Here is a 9961-nt window from a genome sequence, read left to right on the forward strand (position 1 = left end):
TACAGTAGAAATAAAATAGAAGATGGATGTGTTTTTCAATAGAAATGGACTTTTTCTTCTTATTGAATGAGTTGAGTAACATTTATTATTGACTTTTAAATATATTTTTTAATAACGAAAACCTGCTATTTTCGAAAAATGAAATATTTGCAACAAATGATGTGCCGCCTTAAAATGCATATTATTTTTTATCACGCTCAATTTGAGCTATTTAAAGCATGGAAATCATACAAAAGCATTGTTCCATGGAAATCATTCAAACCCTGGATGACAAAAAGGATCATTGCACCATCAAGAAACAGTTCTTTCCTCCAAAGAGTTTTCTCACAAAGTAGGCTGAGATAAGGGTGCCGGTAGCTGCGGAGGACTTTTCGTCCTCAAGACATTAAAAAGAACTCTTTTTTCCATCGAGCAGTTGATTTTTTAAATAACAGAATCACTAAACAGTAAACTTGAAAAGTACCACGGACGAAATATTACGGCTTCACGCATACAAAGCCAATTAAATGGAAAGACGTAATATTACGTCCATGGCAATCCTCAGAAGGATTAGCAGGAGGTAATATTACGTCGATGGCACGCATAATGTTAACCTGCTAATTTACTTACTTCTTCCTTCCAATAAAGTGAGAAGCACAGAAGATTCCGTTCAATGTGTCCACCGGTTACTCGGGGCTGCCGCTTGATTGGTGCAGATCTTGAATAACAAAACCCAATCGTGGAATATCCCAGAGTATTCTCCGCTTAATTGGGACAGCATGCCGCTTTATTGGGCCATGAGTCGGCGACAATGCTCGCGACGAAATTAAAATTTTTTGTTTTCTGAATACTATTTTTTATATTTACCTCCATTGATTCACACTTCTTTTTCACAAAAGTTCCTATTCTTGCCCTATTTTGAAAGCTCTTGTTGTTATACCATCCGCAAGAGGATAGGACTTTTCTTTAATAGGACCTAGTAAAAGACATTCATTCAGCGTCGCCCGAGGCTGTGAAAAATACTTTTAAGTAAATTGTTATATTTCTTAAAAAATCATAGTAAATTAACTGAACTCGCTGATTTATAATCAAATTCATAGTTTAATTTAACTTATGTTGCATTATAAACATTCTTTAGCCTTCTTTCTATCACTTCAACGTTTGTTTATGCCCATATACAAGAGAGTTCGCCTAATAGGTCTCTGGAAAAAATTTTAATATCCCTTCAAATACTAACTAAAAATCGTAATATATAGTAAAATGTCATAAAGGCCACTTTAACGCACTTATTTCACATATTTTCTTAAGAATTTACTCAATAAATGACCGAAACAGTTCCAAAAACACACCCACTTCAAAACGCAATTCGATTGGCCAGCCGGAAATTGACGTCAGCTCATGCAATCGTGCGGGAAATCCAGTGGCGTTGCGCATTGTCACCAAATTTCTCGGTTTATTTAACGACATTAAGTGAGGTTTTATTTCTTATATATCTTTCGGAGGTTTTATCGTAAAAAGCAAACGCCACGGAACCTGGTTTCACCAAGGCTGACACCGGAAACTTGCCGAAAATTACAACGGCAGCAATGTTTATTTACAAAAGCAACAGAAATTGCTACATGCATGCTGAAAGCCGGGGAGTGAAGATGCATAGCTATGGAAATATAATATCACCGGCTCTTGTAAAATACATATTAAATGTGTTTATGAAATTTAACAGTGAAATTACATTCATTAGGGTCGGACGAGAAGATTACGCTGACGACGCCATTGGCAGTCTAAAACACAGTGTCTAAACATATGTTTAGACTGCCATTGGTTGCGTGCAAATTACGCACAATCAAAACGAATGTATCGTTCGAGCTCGTGTGTGCCCCGAGCACAACCTATTATGAGGAGGCACGAGTTTTTGAGGAGGACGGTGAGGTGGAAGTTAACAGCCTTTCTTGCAATGATTGCATAGCTAGTTCTGAGAGCAGTTCAAGTATAATGTAAGTAGGGCTGGGCAAAATTGAAGTGCACAATACCTGTGACTTGGAAGTTTGAAATCTAAAACAGTATTTGAAATACTTTTTGAAAAAAAAAACATTTGTAAGCCGGCCGGTCGACGGCCGACAGGGGGCTTCGGTAATATTTTTACAACACCTTCCCTAGGTATTTCGCTGGAATCCTCATTCCATGGACAGGTGAAACTTATTTCAGTTCCAAAAAATGTCCTCAAAAAGAAAACCACGGCATCACCTTATTCATTAATCACCAGAATTTTCCCTACATAGTGAGCAACTGACTTTTTGCTGCTTAATCTAGCCAGAATCCAATCCCCACTTTGAATGTTAGTCACTGAATTTGTTAAGCTTTTTCGGCTCATGCTATCTTGTTTCAGGCATTAATACCATGTCGTCTACATCCTCCTCGTCAGAAGACATGATATCCAATGCCCTATCATAATCAATCAACAAACTGAAGTAAGCTATCTTTATCAGATAAACCTTCAAAATAAGAGTTAATGAGAGGACTCTAATTAAAAGACCTAGTTTTATGAACTTCGGTGTTTTGCAACATTTATTTAAGAAAGTTTAACGCAAGATCTGTTAGATAGAAGCTAAAAATTCAATCCATACTTCAACCTCGTATCCTGGGGTAAGTGCGGCAGGGGGTCGCACTTACCTCAGGCAACGGGGTCGCACTTGCCCCGGAAGGTAGGAATGAATAATGGTTACGACGGGGAAAGTGCGACCCCGCATCTAAACTAAATATAATGACCCGAGTTCCTAAATTTAAAGTAAAGCAAGGTAAACCAATCCATGAAGAAGAGAAAACAAGATATAGTTCTTACCTAATACCTCCGATGCGTTGATTCAGAGGGAACTGCGGTGTAGCCTCTCCTCACAACCAACTAAGTCTACGAGATGAACGGACGGGTATATTTCCTAAGCATGGGGAACGAGAAATTAAGGGATAAGTATTACAAAGTCGTTCGCTCTGGTTTCATAACAATGTGTGGAATATGTTGCACGACCGCCACCTGCTTCGAGAACGGAAATACGATTTACCTGAAGGGGGGTCGCACTTACCCCGCAGTCGCACTTACCCCACCTCACCTTATGGAAACTAAGATAGGTATCTTAAAAAATATTTAACCAGTTTTTGCTCGTAAGGATAGTTACAAATAGCACACGAGGTAGGTATGTTTTAAAAATATATATTTTATTTTTTAAAGTAAAACTTCTCAAATGTTGCTCTATATGGTTGCATTAGTCTCCCTGAGGAATATAAATTTTTCAAAAAGTGTCGGACAGAGATCCCCTCGAAATGGATAAAGCCAGCAAGTGAAAAATCTTTCCACTGGTGAAGATGAGTATAGGATTGTGTCAAATCTGATAAACATTGCGTTAATATTAGGATTCATTTTTTTCATTCATTCATATTCGTCGGCACTTTCTCATCCGAACCAATCTTCGTTCTACGTCTTGGACGTCCGTATGAAAATATTTATTTGGAGCATTTCTAGTCGTATTTCTACACTTAGGCACAATGCAGTACTTGAAGCTATACGCTGCGACATATCGAGGAATAACTACGACACGAAAATTACGGCGTAATAACCACAATATCTCCATTGTAAACTTCAATAATGTTCACGGTCAAGGTGGTTAAGAACAACACTATTGCATGAGCTGACGTCATTCAAGATGGCGGCGGTGCGAATTACGTTTTTCCTTGATGGCTTGTAAGACGTATTTTAAATGCTCATAATAAAAAAATAGATGACTTTACAGCCATATTGTTATAACTTTGAGCTTAATAATTACACCTACTTTTCAGAAACGTCTTTATCTACATAGGTGTTCAGAGACCTATTGGCGGCAACCTATCCCATAATAATAAACAGGCACGACCAATAGGTTAGTTTCCTTCGTCTAAGAAAACGTAATGCATTGATTGCGATTAGTTACCCACCATTGGTGTATTCATTATATACTAATTATTCGGTTTTAGTAATCCCAGTTAAAGACGAATGGCAATGGTCATTTTTTAACCTCATTTGAAAAAGGCCAGATTGGCGCCCATACGATGCCACTCCACGTGATGTCACAGGGACCTAGTTTCTGTAAGAGTTCTACATTGTCTGAGACTACTAATGCATGCATGAGGCGCAGAGCTCAGGGAAACATGTCTTGATAATCACCCATTGAAATTGCCTATGGTTAAAAAGTTTCCTTCGTTTGATAGGGTAATAATTATCCTTATTTAAGCCAAGCACTACCTGCTAGCAGGGTACTCTGCTACCTGCTAGCATCCTGCGTCGTATCAGCGCTCAAAATCTCGCCCCAAGGTCACCTCACAACAATATCGCGGTTCTTCGGTGTAGCGCCGGGTTTCCTCTCCTCTGTCTCTCTTCTGGTTTGGAGACGTGGCAAAGTGGTGTAACGCATGGTTGAGGCAAGCCATTGGAAGTCAATCCCCGCACAGCACACTCAAAATTCATACCATATAAAAGTTGCGTAAATGGATTCGTATAATATGCAAATAATATTCCGTCGATTATGTACATCTATGGCATAAATTTGTGCTTAATATGTACATGTAAGGTGCATATAAATGTTATATATGGGAATAATATGTGCATATATATAGCCACATCAATGGTATAAATCGTGCATAAAATGTATGTACATAAAAGGTATATATAAATGGTATAATGTCCTCATATATTCCGTACATATCAAAACATAATGCAATTTCATCAGTGCGTATATTCCGCAATTTATGAGCATATGTCGCCATTTATGAGGACATTATTTTTTTTATATGCACATTTTATGCACGATTTATACCATTTTGGTGGCACAATATTCGCATAAAATTTGAATAGTATTATGTGCATATTATACACTTTGTGCTGCGTGGATTAAGGATAGGATATACACGTATGGTAGGACGAGGCCTTGGAAGGAGGGAGAGAGAGTTATTATGATAGGTGAAAAATGGAGTACTTCTCACCCCAAACTGCAGTTTTAATACTTGCTAAAGAAGTCTTTATCTCCAGGTATGCCTGTGGTTCAGAGAGCATAGTTCGGAGGCACAGAAATTTTGGAGGGGGGGGGTTCACTAAAAAAAGCCACATTGTATATACATTGTGCCCTCCGAACCAAGTGTGTACCAGGATCAAAAAACTAGGGGGGGACGCCATGGATGTTCAAGTTCAGGGACGCCGACTTGCAAAAAATTGGGGGGGGGCCAAAACTGGGGATTTTGTCCCTGGAAATTTCTTAAATGGTGAGTTTTAAGTTTTTTAAGCATTTTAAAAGAGTCAGATGATCAACATTAGAACCCTGATAACTCGGATATCAATATCTGGACACTCCAGGGAAAATCTACAAGCCCGACACATTTTTTCCTCACAACCGTAGCGAATTTTTGAGGGGGCTCGGGTCCCCTCAGGCCCCATGGAGTCAGTTCCGCTGTTCAAGTTGTAGCTAAGATTTAAGCTTGAAAAAGGAAATCAATACTTTAAGGAAACTGTAACAGCTCTTTATTCGTTTTTAAAATTATTTGCTTCAAAAAATATTATTTTCCTTAAATACATTGGTGATTTATGATTCTTGGGGGGGGGGTCGCGTTGTCCCCTCCTGCCCCTCGCTGGGTATGCCCACGATATACGAATGGAGTTATGGAGAAAGCATTATTGGATACCGAGAGCGAAATTTCAGCTGTTTCTTTCGAAATAATTTTAAAATTTAAATTAAAAATTACATCTCTCATCGCCTTTTTAATCGCTATAGAGTAATTTTACTTTTACAGAACATGCATTACTAATTACCATGGGGATTGAATTTCTAAGTTAATTCTAATTTGTCTGTTTTGTGATTTAAATGGAATCTAATTATTGATCGTAGCAGTCAATTTCTCTATTTGAGATAATAAAATTACCATCGATTTTGATGAAGGCATCAGAAAGATTCTTAGTGAAAACTTGGCGACCATCTACATCTACCAACTACCCAGCAAGCCGCAAGATGGCAGGGGGTGTTAGGATACCAGATGTGTACACGTGAAAAAACAAATACTCAAACATTATTACGATTAGAATTTAAAGAAGAAGTCCTATCTTGTTGTCCGGGGGAAAATGAATTCCCATAGCTATGCGTTCGGCTGAAAATATCTCCTAATTTATAAATAGGGTGGTTTCCTATTATTTTTTATTGCCTAAATCGAAAGATAATTACTCCTGGAGTACGTATTTCACGCTTTTATATTTTTAAATGACGATATCTATTTTTTGCGATTAAATGAAAAGTGAAAATTTTCAAGCGCGCGAAAACGCGACATCTAAGTATGTATGCTGGGAAAAGCCCGTGCGACGTCATTCTGGTTCCCGCTGTCGCGGTGTGAGGTGTCCTTGGGGCTAGGCTCTGGGCGCTGATATGACGCAGGATGCTAGCAGGTAGCAGAGTACCCTGCTAGCTAATAGCGCTTGGCTTAAATAAGGATTATTAATACCTTATCAAACGAAGAAAACTTTCCGACCTTAGCCAGTTTTAATAAGTGATTATTAAGACATGTTTCCCTGAGCTCTGTGCCTCATGCAAGCATTGGTAATCTCAGACAATGTAAAACTCCTATCTACTCGTATAGAAACTAGGTCCCTGTGACGTCACGTGGAATGGCATCGCATGGGCGCCAATCTGGCCTTTTCAAATGAGGATAAAATTGACCGTTGCCATTCGTCTCAACTCGGATTTCTAAAACCGCACAAATTGGTGAAGAAAGTAAATAATAATACGTCACTTTAATGATTTTTTTCTCAATTCTGATTCATATTTTTCTTTTATGAAAAATTCAAAAATCAAGACACGCCAGTGCTATAAATGACTCCGCGCACCATAAAATTAGCCGTTTTGTCAACTTCGTGAGCTTTGCAACTCAACCTAGGTATAACAAATACGTCTACAACATTCGTCTTCCACAATAAGTTGCAAACATTAATACAGATAGATAAAATGGCTATTGCGTATTTTTAGAACGCATACTTTGTTGCAAAATTATTTTTTCATTGGCATATATGCTATATTTGAGCAATTTTTTTCTTAATTTCTTGTGTGGAAAAGGTCATGAAACTTTTCACATGAATTTTCTTAGTTATATTTCACACATTGAATTGCTTTTAAAGTTTCAACACTTGATAGTGATTTTTTCTGATGCACACACTTCATTGGTTGATTGGTTATGGTGCGTTCTTGGCATTACTATTTATTAATGGTTATTATCGAAATACAATGTACACTCACGTTCTTTAGACGCAGAAGGATCGCTCAACATGTTCCCCTACGGAACCCCAGAATCCATTTTCCGAAGAAGTCTGTTAATGTTTAATTCTAAAATTGTGTTTAAAAACTGCTTACTCACAGAAAAAAGCCGAAGAATTCATTTCAAAGTAGAAAAAATAGTACTATTCATCGAAATTTCTCATTGAAAAAAAAACTATCGACTATTTAACCACATAGCAACGGATTCCTGCAGTGAAGATGATCATAAATGAGTTGAAGGGTTGGGTTTAATTGTCGAAGAATGGCCCTAAAGGACTCGCTAAGCTGAGTGTCTCAGGCTGGGCCTGAATGCATCCGGCAATGGCTACCACGATCTTAGAAAAAGAGATTTTGCTACCTCAGCGGTCGCTTCCCTTCCCTCTCGACAGCAAGACACAACCTCCGATCGTTTACATCAAAAACATCCGCGACAACTATACCCAACGTCATTAGTCTTCTGAGTATGAAAACGTCAATCTGCTTAACCCGAAGTTCGATGCGAAAATGCTACGACCTAAGCCTTCGACGCCTGGAACAGAAGATGCATAGAAGACAAGAGAATAAACAGTCACACACACAAAAGTATTTTTTTTTAATCTCACGAACAAAGGTCTTCTATGGAGCTCGTTCATTAATTGGAATCGGGCAAAATACATTGCAAGAATAGCATCGCCACAAATCACGGCTGACTTTTAAAAGTGATTCTCCTATCGGTGATCGCAATCACGGGTAAGAATCGCAGTTACCATGGGCGCAGCTAGCAATTAAGGCTGGGGGGGGGGGGGGGGGGGAGGTTTGCGTGCAACTAATACCGCGGGGTGTGTGGGGGTATAGAATACCCTCCAGGATACGGGGTAGGTGCGAGATTAATAAATTGCGGAATTTTAAAGATAAATAAACGATTTCAGTTTTTCCTGGTGAATACTTCTGACAAATATTTATCGGGTTTGCATCCAGGTTAAAGCTTTTATGCAAGCCGACGTTTCGGAGGATGGAAGACAAGTCGTCTTCCAAAACGTCAGGCTTGCATAAAAGCTTTAACCTGGATGCAAACCCAAGAAATATTTGTTATAGATAAATGGTTCAAAATGGCGAGTTTTATGGCTTTCTGAGGGAAACTTTATTAATCCTTACACTATTCTATATTATTAGTAATATCAATTTAATTAAGTGACATGGATTAAACTTTTAAAAATTTATGAGCTCTGGGGGGGGAGGGGTTTATCCCCCTAAATCCCCCTGTGCACTGTGCCACTGAAAAACACAACGGTCTGATAGGGGAGGGTCGTAAAGGGGTTGAATTATTCCCAGCTGGGCGGATCTTGGCCAAAAAGCGTGAACGCAAGGTAATATTAGTCCAGAGGCCTTTACTTATTTCTTTGTGAAACTCTTCTCTGCTTCTTATACTAAAACCAAACACGCACAATAGGTTCTGCATGTATAATTGTAACAGCCAGCGGTGGATGCAGAATAAGGGCCAAAGCAGGTATCTATTACCTCTCTGGATTAGTGGGGGTTCGAACAAAATCACCACTCTATCTAGTGTGTATACATACATTGGACACCCAAGGGGAGGGCTGTGGCCCTTTAAAGAACTTATACCACTCAATTGCAACATAATAAAAAAGCACGTAAAATAGGGCCTATGTTTAGAGCTAGTTTCTATATCAATTCGTTAGAGTAGGTATATATACGTAACGGAAAGCATATCTATAAATACAATATACAAGGGGGCAAACCCTTAACCAAAGCATTCATGAACGGGAAAGAGTTTCTGAGAGGATCATCACATAAGAATTTCAACCTTTCCGTGACTGTGCTGTGTGAATAACTCAGTCACCCCAAATTACGTTAATCTTGTTAACTTTTTAATTATTTTGTCCCTTTGACAATTTTTGTACTTGAGCTCTACCACTTGGTCATTATTTAGATGATGGATGATTTTTTAAACATTTATATTGTTTTTGAAAACTTCAATTTTTATTTTGAAAACTTTGAGATTTACCCCACAGCTGTTGGTGGGAAGAAAAAAAAAACTTGTTTATTCATATGAGTGCACGGATAAAAGTTGAATGCAATCAATTTTATTAACTTACCCCTTCAACAATGTCAACATTCTACATGATGGCGCCTTTAGTAGTTGTTTTTCCATTCCATGATAGTCAATGCACAGTTACATGCAATAGCAATTAATATGAAATATTCGACTGCCATTTCGGAGAAAATAAATGTAAAAACCTAAATGTAGCCTCCTATGTATTTATGAATTATGCATAACAAGATATTATATAATTAAAAAAGAAAGACATGGTGTTGAATTACAGGAAATACTAAAACAGTGCATATAATTTATGAATTGTAAATGGGGTACCCACGAAATACTCAACAATGTCCTTCACAAAAGTTTTCTACGCACAGTACAGGAGGGCAAAAGAAAAGGTTGGAGAAAGGTGTATTTACTGGAGTGTCGAGTATTACAGTGCAATTATATTTCCTATTTACTAAGAGGACAATTTCCAACACAATGGGGAGTGATTTTTGAAGAGTAAGGATAGGAACGTAGAATTCCAGAGAACAATATAGAGTCAGAAATCAATGTTAGGTATATGGAGAGAAATGATTCAGATCTAATCTGGAGGAACTCTAACATATTGTAACTTATAACTTATTAA

This window comes from Ischnura elegans, chromosome 10 (genome assembly GCF_921293095.1).
Source record: "Ischnura elegans chromosome 10, ioIscEleg1.1, whole genome shotgun sequence".
Lineage (NCBI taxonomy): Eukaryota > Metazoa > Arthropoda > Insecta > Odonata > Coenagrionidae > Ischnura > Ischnura elegans.